The sequence below is a fragment of the Amphiura filiformis genome, chromosome 11 (assembly GCF_039555335.1).
Source record: "Amphiura filiformis chromosome 11, Afil_fr2py, whole genome shotgun sequence".
Lineage (NCBI taxonomy): Eukaryota > Metazoa > Echinodermata > Ophiuroidea > Amphilepidida > Amphiuridae > Amphiura > Amphiura filiformis.
Window position 1 is genome coordinate 56,537,023 of NC_092638.1, and position 15,971 is coordinate 56,552,993.

General features: G+C 36.6%; 1 protein-coding gene across 1 annotated transcript in view; it reads left to right on the plus strand.

Moving 5' to 3' along the window:
- The first annotated feature begins 2,754 nt into the window (after positions 1-2,754).
- LOC140165045 (serine protease 33-like) overlaps positions 2,755-15,971 on the plus strand; it is a 38,981-nt gene continuing 25,764 nt past the window's right edge. Inside the window, exon 1 of the mRNA XM_072188463.1 lies at positions 2,755-2,940. The gene's annotated coding sequence lies outside the window, so the exon portion shown is untranslated. The remainder of the gene's footprint in view (positions 2,941-15,971) is intronic.

The window sequence follows — 15,971 nt, forward strand, 5'->3', positions numbered from 1 at the left end:
GGGCCACTTTTGTCTATAAGTGTTACAAAAGTGACTGAATAGAGTTGAACCATGGACCAGTTGGACGATGCTCTTATGATAGGTAGTTTTAAACAATGGAGTATTTGAAGTGGTAGAAATGACTACATAATAGAATATCTCCTTGAGGTTTTGAAAGTCACAACGAAGCCCTGACATAACAACCTCATTTACTGGAAATCGTGGCTGCAGCTCAACAACTTCAACCCCAATTCACGTTGGAAGAGCGTATTTTTAAAGTTGTGACATTCGGTAGCACATGGGGTCCATAGAAACCAGTGTGTCTTATAAGACTGATTTACTCACTACAATCTTCACTCTTAAACTGTGTTTTTCTGAATGTGCTGATCATGTTGATTGCTAGTCGGAAACTCCTGGGAAGCTATGGACATGGCATCTTACCTACTCCATTCTATAACAGTCTGCCTAGTGCCTTGTGTGTTGTCTCTTCAATAATTTTGTTGAATGTAATTTTATGAATAAAAAAAAAAAGATAGAAAGTGACTTCAAATAAGTTATGTGTCATTTTATTTATACTAAAGAAGTTATTAAATTAATAAAGTAAGTCAATTTATTTATCTATAAGTGCATGTCAAATGGGGTACATTGTTCAATACTATAGGCCTACATGCATAAATTATGCCCATATTATAGCTAGGCCCTAAAAACTTTATTTTGCATCGGATTTTTTCCGTTGAAAAGACAAAACTGATGTTTATGATAGCAACCATTTCATCAATAACATTTTGAGTCATTTTTATCCATAAAACAACACAGGATATGATAGATAACTACTTTCACATCAATAGGGTCCATATGATCACAGATTGTTAAGAATCTGTGATATGATGAAGATTTTGATTCTATAGATCTGTTATCAACATGATATCACGCTGTTCAGTGGTCAAGGAGTAAGGACCCCCGGTCAAGGACACTGATATGACATCATAGGTGATGTAATTTTCTTCTGCTGACCATATGATGCTGTATATTAACTATTATTGTTACATTTAGGCCTATACCTAGAACTTTTAAAGTCATAATTAGTTCAAACATAACTTTGGTAATACTCACTCGTTTTCATTCGTTGAAACGGCAAAACATACTTACTTTTCCTTACAAATCGAATAACAATAATTTTAAAACATTCCACCTCAAAAAGTAAAATAAAATAATTCTTACCAATACCAATAAAGTTAATCTCTTGAGCATACAAACCCAATCTCAGAAATAGATACCAGCCCGCGTATGGGCTGGCGAAAAAGAGGATGCTAGGATCACAAAATACTCCTTTAAACTTATGATTAACGTGAGTCTGACTAACCCCGTGTCCTGGGCTCTTTTTCTTGGCATCATGATGTGTGGTATGAACTTTACACGATTACCATGGTTACGGTTACATCAACGAGGTAAATATCTATACTGCGTCCAAAAAGTATCCGAACACTTCCAAACAAACATCATTATCTTAAAGGCACTTAATCTAAATTGCAAAATAAAGTAGTTGATAGATGGAGAATTTTCTTCTGCGTACTTTGATACCTTATTCGGCACGATGTGATTTTATCCACACTATACTTATTTTGAATGATAAATGGTGTTTCAAAAGTGACAAATTTAGATATTTCCTCCTTCAAGGCGATTTCTGCTACACCTTTTGTTACGGGTTCAATAAAGCCTGGCGGATGAACGCTCACTCAGCTTCGCTGTGTTCAATATCTGCATGCTTCGAGGGAAAAGTCAATGCAAATTGTTGTCACTTTTGAAAAGCTCTCTTATTTATTCAAATTGTTATAAGTTAGGAAAATAAAGTCGTATCGTACCGAATGCGGTATCAAAATATGCAGTACAATATTCTCTGTCTATCGACGACTTTATTTGTAATTTAGGTTTTAATAGTGTAGTGTCTTTTTTAGAAATAACTTTTGTTTTAAGCGTTCGGATACTCTTTGTGCGCAGTATATTTATCTATTATATAGGCCGATGTCATTGGGTCACATTCTCTACCAGACATCATGTGACACACATCACGTGACACACTATTTTGTGTAGTTCAGATAGTCAGCTGACCCATTTAATGTTATTTTGTGAGATCAAATGAGAACGGAGTCGCCAAAGTTGTTGACGAGTTATGAGGTGATTTACCATCCAAACCCTTATGTTTTTTTGTTTATTTATCAAATATCCACTTTTATCAACTAATGGTTTGCCAAAATCTCCCCCCTTTGCCGTGCCCAAAAACTCTCCTCCTCCCCCCTTGAAGCGCCAAAAACTTTTCCCCCTTCTTTTGACGTGCCAAAAATCTTTGTACCCCCCCCCCCCCCACCTTTACACATGCAAGTTCAAAAACTTAAATTTTGCACATTTGAAACGTGTTCCTAACGTTTTCCTACACCTTTTTAGGGCGTAATATAGAAACGGTGCCGCCATCCCCCTTTCAACCTGCCAAAGAATGCTTGCCCCCCTTTGGCTTGCCAAAAAAACCGATATGGACTGTAAGATAATCAGTCGTCACTACGAAGCATACACAGTACATGCGAAGTGTAGACGACTGATTGGAATTAGTCTAGCCCCCCCCTATAATTCATCATGCATCCCGGGGGTACACATAATTATTGCACCCGGCATTGCACCATCTCCTTTTGAATGCATTTATATCAAGTTAAAGCTGAATACATATTACTAGTACTTTAGTGAACAAATCTTCCAATTGACTTTTCACGACATATTCCTCATTTTGTTTGTTTGGGTCACATTTTTGTGTTGTTGAACGACTGTACTGGCATATGCCTAAAGCGTTCTTGTCAAAAATCAATCTTAGCTGATCAGCTGATGTTGATGGTGTCTTCTTGACTTACTGGCCGCCACACAATCCTGAAGTATATAACTTACAGAACTGCTTTGTGATACTGCAATTGTTTGGTAATGTATCCCACTTTGTTTTCCCTTTTTTTTTAATATATATATAGCTATAGCCTACTACATCAACTATATAGCATGCATACATGGTAGTCAAATAGAACTTGATTGCGAAATTTGAAAATACACATAAATGTTGTCAAAATGTTTTGTTTGTAATTCGTACCGCACAACTCTGATATATCAGAAGATCAAGCCTATTAGATACCTATAAATCATTGTTTACCATGGTATTGTGTGGTGAACTTGCATTTCTTGATGTTGTATGTGGCAAAAAAAATAAGTATTCAACCGTACGACCTGACTTTGGAGCTCTGAGGGCAATACAATTTTTAATGCCTTAGGTATCACACGGGGGTCAGGACCACCCCCAAAAATTTTAGGAGAGTTCCACCCCCACCCCATCAAAAAAAGAAAAAGAAAGCAATAATAAATTCCGTAATTTTCCTGAATGGTCACCATTAAATTACGGGAAAACTCCTGGCAGCCAATTTACCGGTTTACCGGAAAATTGGATGCCAGCCGTTATCCGTAATTTTACGGGGACCAGTATAATTTTTACTTTTAGTGTGTCAGTGGGATTAAGAGGGAGTCAGGGGGGATTAGACTATGCCATAGTCGATTTTTGATAAATGAAAATACGTTATTAATCATGATGAACGCATTCAGTTGAACTCGAAATTATACTGATATTTATTACATCAAAATACTAGTATAAAATGGTTATGAAAAAGTTAATATAATTATATTTGTGACAGTAAAAGTGACGTATACGTAGGCTTATATTATTGAATGCAATATATCATAATGGCATAACTATAATGGCACTTCAATGCTGAACAATTCTAATTTTAGAATCTGCCAGTTTATTACGAGTTAAGAATCGACTATGGACTTTCTCTTTTAAGCAGAACTTTACCCAGGGACTTCGTTATCTAAAACACACTGTCAATCATACTTGTTTATCAATCAAATCTAACCACAAGACTAAGCATGGTGGTACAATACGCGCTAGATGCGTACGTTCAACCACCAACTTTCGCGCCAGCACAAAAGCGCCGCATTCCAAAGATAGATGTATACCATGTATTATATAGTTAATGGTAATGGTACGTGTCGGGAGGATTTAAACAATAACGAGATCTGGGCGACCAATCACAAGCCAGATTCATTTAAAGATGCATTACATCATGACCAATTTTAGTTAGGCCAGAAATTGGCCTAATAACTCTCCATAGAGTCCCATGTTAACCGCAATCCAAAGTCAGTAGTCCACTTGGGAAGCTAACCATGATGCAGTCATGTCTACAGTAGAATTCACCACGACCTTTGCAGGACTTAAACCCCATTAAAAGCTATTAAACCAAGATAACACTCATTGAAACAGCTCAACTGATTAAATCAGATCTTCTCTGGTTGTGCACATGTGTCTGTTATACATGTGCGGTATCGCAATGAGCTGGTATTACTAGCTTCAGTTGGGTAACCGATTTTAAAGGAAACGCAAGGAAACAATGGTATGTGGACCTTTGTTCACGAAATGAGACAATGGTCTGCTTTTTGTTAACCAGCATTCTTGAAAATGAGCAACATAATGATTGTTGACTTAACACGGTTTGGAAATAATTTCTTCATATTTTTTGGTGTTCTTCTTCTTCTTCTTCTTCCAATATAGTACAGTCCGCACATAGCGTATATACTTTTTGCATGGTGGGTGCAGGAAATTTACAGTGCTGACTACATCTAAGGTGCGATAAAAACTGGAAGTCGTCTAGCGGAGCTGGACGGACTGCACCTGCCATTTGAAGCATTCCAGGGAGGTGCTGTCAACAAGCTGCTGGGGAAGTGCATTCCAGAGCCTGATTCCATCTGGGAAGAATGAATGTTGGTAAACATTTGTCCTGGCAAATGGCACATGATATTTCATTGAGTGCCCACGTAGCATCACAGTTGGAACAAGGTAGGACTGTGGAATATCAACAAGTCCGTAAGCAATGCGGTACATCATTTCCACTTTAGCCTGGGCACGCCTTTCCTGTAGGGTTGGCCATTGCAGTTGGTAAAGCATGGCTGAGACACTACTGGTAGTTCTGTAGTCGTGGAAGACGAAGCGGGCATATCTACGTTGTACCATTTCCAGTTTCCTGATGTAAGTAGTGGAGTGCGAATCCCAGACAACACCGGCATATTCCATTACAGGGCGCAGAAGTGTCTTGTAGCAGAGGACTTTGGTCTCCCTAGGGCACTGCTTGATGTTTCTTTGCAGGAATGCACGGGTAGAGTTGGCTTTTGAAGCAACTTTCTGAATGTGGGGATTCCAGGTGAGATTTTGGTGGATATTGATGCCCAAGTATTTAGCAGAGTCTGCCTCTTCAAGTGTATGGCCATGAATGTTATATGGTATCTTGTAGATCTTCTTTTTGTTGGTGACGTGGAGCACTTGACATTTTTGGGGATGAAACTCCATCAACCAATCTTTCTCCCACTTCTGCAGTTGATCGAGATCATGCTGAAGACCAGCTGCATCTTCCTCCTTCTGGATTTTGCGGTAGAGGATGCAGTCATCTGCAAATAACTTGACCGTGGATTGAGGTGATATAACATCAGGCAAGTCATTGATGAAGAGGAGAAAGAGCAATGGCCCAAGCACGCTGCCTTGTGGGACCCCGGAGTGGACAGGAGATGATCTAGATGTGGCTCCTCCAGGATCACTTGCTGAGAGCGATGGTTCAGGAAATCAGCAATCCAGGCATATGTGCTGTTCTCAATGCCATAAAACTTAAGTTTGTGAAGAAGTCTCAAATGTGGAACTCGATCAAATGCTTTCGAGAAATCGAGCAGGATGACGTCCACTTGGTCTCGACTCTCGATGCTCTTTGCCAGATCTTGGATGGTTTGTATAAGCTGTGTCGCACATGATCTTCTTTTGCGAAAGCCATGCTGGGCATCGTTGAGAATGTTAATGCTTATCGAGGTGACGCATGATACTGCTGCAGATGACATGTTCTAGAAGTTTACATGTGACAGATGTCAGCGATATGGGACGGTAGTTTTCAGCTTTGTTCTTGTCACCTTTTTTGAAAACTGGCACAACATTGGCTTTCTTCCAATCTTCTGGGATGATCCCTTGGTTGAGAGAAGCTTGGAAGAACAAAGAGATGACGGGAGTAAGCTCGTCTGCCAGCACCTTCAACAGTCTAGTAGGGATCTCGTCTGGTCCACACGCTTTATGGATTTGGAGACCAGCGAGCAGTTTATGGATACCATCAGGATGGACGATGATTGGATCCATGACTGAGTGAGGACTAGATCCTTTGTCTTTTATGGTGGTTTCATCCTCATTCATGTTAAATACAGACGAGAACTGATCATTCAAAATATTTGCCTTGGTTGTACTATCAGAGTAGCTGATACCGTTGGAAGCTTTCAATGGGGAAACTCCGGCATTGTCACATTTTTTACTGTTAATCATACTGCAGTTACTGTCCGTTTTCCTATACACAATACACAGTGCTCTTTCCCATTGACGCGTGACCTTTACAAATAGCCCTACGTTAACAGTATGGGGATATGACTAGTTAACGTCGCTGTGTGAAAAATAACCGGCCAATATTAAAAGTACTCTTCTAAAGTTCTAGAAAATATAGTTTTTAACATGTCCTAAATTTTTAGCTAATTTAGATGTTTGGAAATATTCGTACTTTGGTGTTTTAGTTAATGTTATAGGTAATAGTACATTGCCTAGTTAACGTCGCTGTGTGAAAAATAACCGGCCAATATTAAAAGTACTCTTCTAAAATTCTAGACAATATAGTTTTGTAACATGTCCTAAATTTTTAGCAAATTTAGATGTTTGGAAATACTCGTACTTTGGTGTTTTAGGAAGGATATGTAAACGACAGATAACACCAAAAATATGAAGAAATTATTTCTAAACCGTGTTAAGTCAAAAATCATTATGTTGCTCATTTTCAAGAATGCTGGTTTACAAAAGCACGACATTGTCTGATTTCGTGAACAAAGCCACACATAACATTGTTTCCTTTCGTTTCCTTTATAATCGGTTACCCAACTGAAGCTATGAATACCATCTTTATTGCGATATCGCACATGAAAACAGTCACTTGTGCACAACCAGAGAAGATCCGATTTAATCAGTTGAGCTGTTTCAATGAGTGTTATCTTGGTTTAATAGCTTTTAATGGGGTTAAGTCCTGCAAAGGTCGAGATGAATTCTACTGTAGACATGACTGCATCATGTAAAGCTCCAAAAGCGCTTGGGATTTGAGGAAGATTCCGGAGAGATGATATTAGTCACATAATCATTGTATGCTTTCTTACAAGCTGATCTGCATGTAGTCTTAAGAACCTTGTATCTCTCAAAATCTTTTGGTTTCTTAGAGTGCCGAGCTTTATTAAAGCTACGCTTCTTCTGCCGGGTGAGTCTTTTGGCACATTCTCCGATAAAGTGTTCAAAATGCCAAATATGTGTCGCCCGTAGTTTCAAGTCGTATTCAGACTTGTTTCGTCAGAAAGAAATGACTTTTATTAATATAACTTATACTTAGGAGTTGCTTTTTAAAATGTGTGAGGCTAGAGGTTGCAACATGCCTAGAAAGTATAAAACAATAAAGCTGATTATGCATGTCCATTGTTTTCCTCCATGTCGCCAGCCAAGGTGTGTTCCGTATAATGTGTCCCTGCTCTCTAAACATGCGCGCATATAATAGATTATAGGTACTTTTCATTAGCTGGTATCATGCCCTAGTTATAAAGTATAAATCATCACAACACAGATTATTAAATTTTTCCAACAGGTCTTTCAGACTATGTCCCCAATATTGTTCACAGATACGTTACCATATTTCTAATGGATAACAATCTGTGAAAATAATTGGCTAGATGATTTTTCTCATATGTGATGGATCAAGCAGGCTTCATAGTTATATTATATATATGGAACATAACACAATGGTTTCAAAGTAAAAAAAATAGGTCTATTAATGGCAAAAAGTCCTGACGTTACGTTCATGCCGTCACAGATACGTTACCTAAATTCTACTCCCCTCGGAAAAAACGCTGTGATAAATGAAGCCAAATACCATACCAGACTTTAGTACATTGGGTGATGACTGATCAAGTATGGGTATTAAGTCGGTCAGTTATTACACTTGCACGATTAAGACAAAGATGGGAAAGGGTTTCACAGATACGTTACCACGGATACGTTACCCCCAATACGTACAAGTAATATTGCTCAAAAATGAAGTATTGTTGAAAAATCACCCATGCATTGTTTTGTGTTCTTAAACTATTATAGTTTACGATTCTGAATGAATTTTATGAATTCTTTGTGGTTGGCATTTTGTCATTCCGGAGACCAAACTTGGACGCTTTATCGGAGAATGGGCCTTTTAACCTGCTTTGTGATCCAAGGTTGATTGTATCTTGTAGTGGCAACTTTGGAAGGTACACCTCTATCAAGGATGTTGAGAAGACATGTTTTGATGTCTGCCCACATCGGCTTGATGGGACTACTGGTAGTGTACTTGGTAGTAAACTGATTTTGAAAGACAAGGCATTCTTCTTTCATATTGTCAATATTAGCATTTTTCCACAGAAAAATCTTGTGTGGCACCGGCTTTCTTCTCTTAGGAGTAACGCTCGATTCCACAAACACTAGCTCATGATCGCCCAGTGCTGGTAACGCAGTACATCTGCTAGCAAGGGATGGGCGGTTGGTAGAAAATAGGTCAAGCGTATTATCTCTCCTTGTAGGAAATAAAACCATTTGTTCCAGGCCGATGTCAGAGTGCAGGTCCAAGAAACGCTGGTTTAGACTGAGTGGGTACTGATGTCCGTCGATTGTCAGAGTAGTCCAGTTGATGTCCGGGAGATTCAGATCACCACTGATCCATACAACAGCATTGCGAACTTTGGTGGCAATTTCTTCAATCTGGGAGCACATTTTTTCCAAGTACTCGAGATTGTTGTTTGGTGGGCGATATAGTGAACCCACAATGAGAGCAGTGTTTTTGTCAAGGGCGAGTTTCACAAAAATTGACTCAACATCTTCAACAGTTTCTATACGGTCAAAGACATAATCTTTTCGGATGGCAAGTGTTATCTGTCGTTTACATATCCTTCCTAAAACACAAAAGTGCGACTATTTCCAAACACCTAAATTAGCTAAAAATTTAGGACATGTTACAAAACTATATTTTCTAGAATTTCATTGAATACTTTAAATGTAGCTTGTACCGTTTTTTGTGGCATCCTACAGAACTGAGCGGTCCGTTACCAATATTTTCGGTCAAATCTCCATTCAATTAACACGGGGAGTTGGCTAGCTATGAGCTACAATCAAGGAAAAAAGTCCTTGGAACGCTTGGCACACTCTGTCGAAATTCCGTGCAGAATTTCTTATGTTCATGGAAATGACCTATATTGTGTTTGGGAAGAAACATGACATCTACAACAATGATTTACCTTCCCTCTCCCCATCAAGCAATGTTGGAACACATTGGGGAACCGCTGAAGACATTGGCAGTTCTCAACATTGCACGGGGGAGAGGGGTGACAGTTTTCCGTTATTTACACGCAAGCGTTCCAAGACTTTTTTCTTTGTTTGTCTCTACCGAATGCAAAATATTTCATCTAAATTTCGTTTTTGTCTCATAACTCAAAAACGGAATGTCGTATGAGCTTCAAATTGCACACGATTTGAGAGTGGATCATATGCTTTGTAATCATAATAAAATTGTTAATAAAGAATTTGGTTTATTTAGGGAGTGGTCATTGGAAACACCCCTATGCTAAATTACTCACGTTTCTTAATCATGGCTCTAAAATGCTCTAAAATGTCGTTTTTGTCCATAACTCAAAAACAGAATGTTGTATGAGTTTCATATTGCACCAGATTTGAGAGTAGATAATATCCTTTTGAATCATAATAAAATTTTTGATAAAATTGTTGGGTTATTCAGGGAGTGGTCACTGAAAACACCTCCTATGCTAAATTACACAAGTTTCGTAATTATGCCCTCTACTGTAGTCAAATTTCGTTTTTGTCTCGTAACTCAAAAACACTACAAATACATTTATTTACAATATCACAATGTTTTGCAGCATGTTTCCAAAATATTTTCAATGTTATTAAAACAGACATTTTGTACCCTTTATGATATAACCCAACATGTAAATGTTTTGTCTAAAACTTGTGTTTGCTGAGTATAGGCATATATAAATGTTTTCTGGAAAACTTGTGTATGCTGAGTATAGGCATATCCGAGCGAATCACAAAGATCATGATGTAACAATTTGAAACAACTCATTTCTGAATATTATTTCTATTAAGACACGCTTTTGCGATGAGAGAAACAAGAAAAAAAAAAACACAATTGAATATACTTTTTAAAAAAAGACCACCACTGGGACTCGAACCATTCACATCGGTCAATAGTCAAAAGGTTATCAGTCTGAGGACTAATCCGCTACGCCACGCTGCCATTTCGCAATCGAAGTTACAAGTTTTGTTCTTTTATAGTAATCAGGTATCGGGGAAAGTGTAAACTTGTATAGAGTGCTTGCACGAAAGGTCATGAGTTCAAATCATCCTCCAGACACGCTCCATAAGATATGCTAATGCATGGAGTACAAAGAATTACTTTGATCAAAACCAGTTAAACAGGTGATTGGTATTGTACTCCGTGCATTTGCATGTCCTCTGGAGCGTGTCTTTAGGATGGTTTGAACTTTGTGATCTTCCATGCAAGCACCCTATAGTAGAAACCTCAAAATGTATCAGTTTACCATAATGACAAAATGGTCCAAAATCGACATTTTATGTTTTTAGGCCGCATCTCACGAAGCGTCACGTTCGTTTACATTTGCTATACCAATTGAAAATGTTTCATTGCAACAGGAATGATATAAAATTTGTTAACAGTTAAGTTTACCAATTTGAATTGAAATAAATACGCATAAACAACTCATTTCTGAATATTATTTATATTAAAATACGCTTTTGCGATGAGAAAAAAACAAGAAAAGAAAAAAGAAAACAACAATTGAATATACTTTAAAAAAGACCACCATTGGGACTCGAACCACATCGGTCAATAGTCAAAAGGTTATCAGTCTGAGGACTAATCCGCTACGCCACGCTGCCATTTCGCAATCGAAGTAACAAGTTGTGTTCTTTTATAGTAGTCAGGTATCGTGGAAAGTGTAAACTTGTATATTAGAAATGGCAAAGTGTATCAGTTTACCATAATGACAAAATGGTCCAAAATCGACATTTTATGTTTTTTGAGGCCGCATCTCATGAAGCTTCACGTTCGTTTACATTTGCTATACCAATTGAGAATGTTTTAATGCAAAAGGAATGAAACATTGATTTCATATATGAAATTTGTTAACACTTTACCATTTTGAATTGAAAGAAATACGCATATATATTTATTTCAATTCATTTTTATATTGCAATGTAAACGAACGTGACGCGTCATGAGATGCGGCCTCAAAAACATAAAATGTCGATTTTGGACCATTTTGTCATTATGGTAAACTGATACACTTTGCCATTTCTACTATACAAGTTTACAATTTCCCGATACCTGACTACTATAAAAGAACAAAACTTGTTACTTCGTTTGTGCAATGGCAGCGTGGCGTAGCGGATTAGTCCTCCGACTGTTAACCTTTTGGCTATTGACTGATGTGCATGGTTCGAGTCCCAATGGTGGTCTATATTTTTTCTTTAAGTGTAAATTGTTGTTGTTTTTTCTTTAATTTTTTCTCATCGCAAAAGCGTATTTTGTTATAAATACTATTCAGAAAAGCGTTGTTTCAAATTGTTACATCATAATCTTTCTGATTCGCTCGGATGTGCCTATACTCAGTAAACACAAGTTTTAGAGAAAACATAAATTTTACACGTTAGGTTATATCATAAAGGGTACATAACGTTTTAATAACATTAAAAAACCATTTTGGAAACATGCTGCAAAACATTGTGATATTGTACGAAAAATGCATTTGTAGTGTTTTTGAGTTATGAGACAAAAACGAAAATTGACTCAGTATCATACAGAAGAGGGCCATAATTACAAAACTTGTGTCATTTAGCATAGGAGGTGTTGTCAGTGACCAATCCTAAATAACTCAACATTTTTATCAACAATTTTATTATGATTCAAAAGGATATTATCTACTCTCTAATCGTGTGCAATATGAAGCTCATACAACATTCTGTTTTTGAGTTATGGACAAAATCGACATTTTAGAGCAGTTTAGAGCCATAATTATGAAAAGTGTGTAATTTAGCATATGGGGTGTTTTCAGTGACCACTCCCTAAATAAACCAAATTCTTTATCAACAATTTTATTATGATTGCAAAGCATATAATCCCCTCTCAAATCGTGTACAATATGAAGCTCATACAACATTCTGTTTTTGAGTTATGGACAAAAACGACATTTTAGAGCAGTTTAGAGCCATAATTATGAAACGTGTGTAATTTAGCATATGGGGTGTTTTCGGTGACCACTCCCTAAGCAAACCAAATTCGTTATCAACAATTTTATTATGATTGCAAAGTATATAACCCACTCTCAAATCGTGTGAAATTTGAAGCTCATACGACATTCCGTTTTTGAGTTATGAGACAAAAACGAAATTTAGATGAAATATTTTGCATTCGGTAGAGACAATCAAGGAAAAAAGTCCTTGGAACGCTTGGCACACTCTGTCGAAATTCCGTGCAGAATTTCTTATGTTCATGGAAATGACCTATATTGTGTTTGGGAAGAAACATGACATCTACAACAATGATTTACCCTTCCCTCTCCCCATCAAGCAATGTTGGAACACATTGGGGAACCGCTGAAGACATTGGCAGTTCTCAACATTGCACGGGGAGAGGGGTGACAGTTTTCCGTTATTTACACGCAAGCGTTCCAAGACTTTTTTCCTTGATTGTCTCTACCGAATGCAAAATATTTCATCTAAATTTCGTTTTTGTCTCATAACTCAAAAACGGAATGTCGTATGAGCTTCAAATTGCACACGATTTGAGAGTGGATCATATGCTTTGTAATCATAATAAAATTGTTAATAAAGAATTTGGTTTATTTAGGGAGTGGTCATTGGAAACACCCCTATGCTAAATTACTCACGTTTCTTAATCATGGCTCTAAAATGCTCTAAAATGTCGTTTTTGTCCATAACTCAAAAACAGAATGTTGTATGAGTTTCATATTGCACCAGATTTGAGAGTAGATAATATCCTTTTGAATCATAATAAAATTTTGATAAAATTGTTGGGTTATTCAGGGAGTGGTCACTGAAAACACCTCCTATGCTAAATTACACAAGTTTCGTAATTATGCCCTCTACTGTAGTCAAATTTCGTTTTTGTCTCGTAACTCAAAAACACTACAAATACATTTATTTACAATATCACAATGTTTTGCAGCATGTTTCCAAAATATTTTCAATGTTATTAAAACAGACATTTTGTACCCTTTATGATATAACCCAACATGTAAATGTTTTGTCTAAAACTTGTGTTTGCTGAGTATAGGCATATATAAATGTTTTCTGGAAAACTTGTGTATGCTGAGTATAGGCATATCCGAGCGAATCACAAAGATCATGATGTAACAATTTGAAACAACTCATTTCTGAATATTATTTCTATTAAGACACGCTTTTGCGATGAGAAAAACAAGAAAAAAAACACAATTGAATATACTTTTTAAAAAAAGACCACCACTGGGACTCGAACCATTCACATCGGTCAATAGTCAAAAGGTTATCAGTCTGAGGACTAATCCGCTACGCCACGCTGCCATTTCGCAATCGAAGTTACAAGTTTTGTTCTTTTATAGTAATCAGGTATCGGGGAAAGTGTAAACTTGTATAGAGTGCTTGCACGAAAGGTCATGAGTTCAAATCATCCTCCAGACACGCTCCATAAGATATGCTAATGCATGGAGTACAAAGAATTACTTTGATCAAAACCAGTTAAACAGGTGATTGGTATTGTACTCCGTGCATTTGCATGTCCTCTGGAGCGTGTCTTTAGGATGGTTTGAACTTTGTGATCTTCCATGCAAGCACCCTATAGTAGAAACCTCAAAATGTATCAGTTTACCATAATGACAAAATGGTCCAAAATCGATATTTTATGTTTTTTTAGGCCGCATCTCACGAAGCGTCACGTTCGTTTACATTTGCTATACCAATTGAAAATGTTTCATTGCAACAGGAATGATATAAAATTTGTTAACAGTTAAGTTTACCAATTTGAATTGAAATAAATACGCATAAACAACTCATTTCTGAATATTATTTATATTAAAATACGCTTTTGCGATGAGAAAAAAAAAAAAAAAAAAAGAAAACAACAATTGAATATACTTTAAAAAAGACCACCATTGGGACTCGAACCACATCGGTCAATAGTCAAAAGGTTATCAGTCTGAGGACTAATCCGCTACGCCACGCTGCCATTTCGCAATCGAAGTAACAAGTTGTGTTCTTTTATAGTAGTCAGGTATCGTGGAAAGTGTAAACTTGTATATTAGAAATGGCAAAGTGTATCAGTTTACCATAATGACAAAATGGTCCAAAATCGACATTTTATGTTTTTGAGGCCGCATCTCATGAAGCTTCACGTTCGTTTACATTTGCTATACCAATTGAGAATGTTTTAATGCAAAAGGAATGAAACATTGATTTCATATATGAAATTTGTTAACACTTTACCATTTTGAATTGAAAGAAATACGCATATATATTTATTTCAATTCAAAATGGTTAAAAGTTAACAAAATTGTCATATAAGCAATGGCAGCGTGGCGTAGCGGATTAGTCCTCCGACTGTTAACCTTTTTGCTATTGACTGATGTGCATATTTCGAGTCCCAATAGTGGTCTATATTTTTTCTTTAAGTGTAAATTGTTGTTGTTTTTTCTTTAATTTTTTCTCATCGCAAAAGCGTATTTTGTTATAAATACTATTCAGAAAAGCGTTGTTTCAAATTGTTACATCATAATCTTTCTGATTCGCTCGGATGTGCCTATACTCAGTAAACACAAGTTTTAGAGAAAACATAAATTTTACACGTTAGGTTATATCATAAAGGGTACATAACGTTTTAATAACATTAAAAAAACCATTTTGGAAACATGCTGCAAAACATTGTGATATTGTACGAAAAATGCATTTGTAGTGTTTTTGAGTTATGAGACAAAAACGAAAATTGACTCAGTATCATACAGAAGAGGGCCATAATTACAAAACTTGTGTCATTTAGCATAGGAGGTGTTGTCAGTGACCAATCCTAAATAACTCAACATTTTATCAACAATTTTATTATGATTCAAAAGGATATTATCTACTCTCTAATCGTGTGCAATATGAAGCTCATACAACATTCTGTTTTTGAGTTATGGACAAAATCGACATTTTAGAGCAGTTTAGAGCCATAATTATGAAAAGTGTGTAATTTAGCATATGGGGTGTTTTCAGTGACCACTCCCTAAATAAACCAAATTCTTTATCAACAATTTTATTATGATTGCAAAGCATATAATCCCCTCTCAAATCGTGTACAATATGAAGCTCATACAACATTCTGTTTTTGAGTTATGGACAAAAACGACATTTTAGAGCAGTTTAGAGCCATAATTATGAAACGTGTGTAATTTAGCATATGGGGTGTTTTCGGTGACCACTCCTAAGCAATCAAAAACCAAATTCGTTATCAACAATTTTATTATGATTGCAAAGTATATAACCCACTCTCAAATCGTGTGAAATTTGAAGCTCATACGACATTCCGTTTTTGAGTTATGAGACAAAAACGAAATTTAGATGAAATATTTTGCATTCGGTAGAGACATGTCTCTACCAATGCTTTGTAATCATAAAATTGTTAATAAAAAATTTGGTTTATTTAGGAGTGGTCATTGAAACACCCTTCATGCTAAATTACTCACGTTTTAATCATGGCTTTCTAAAATGT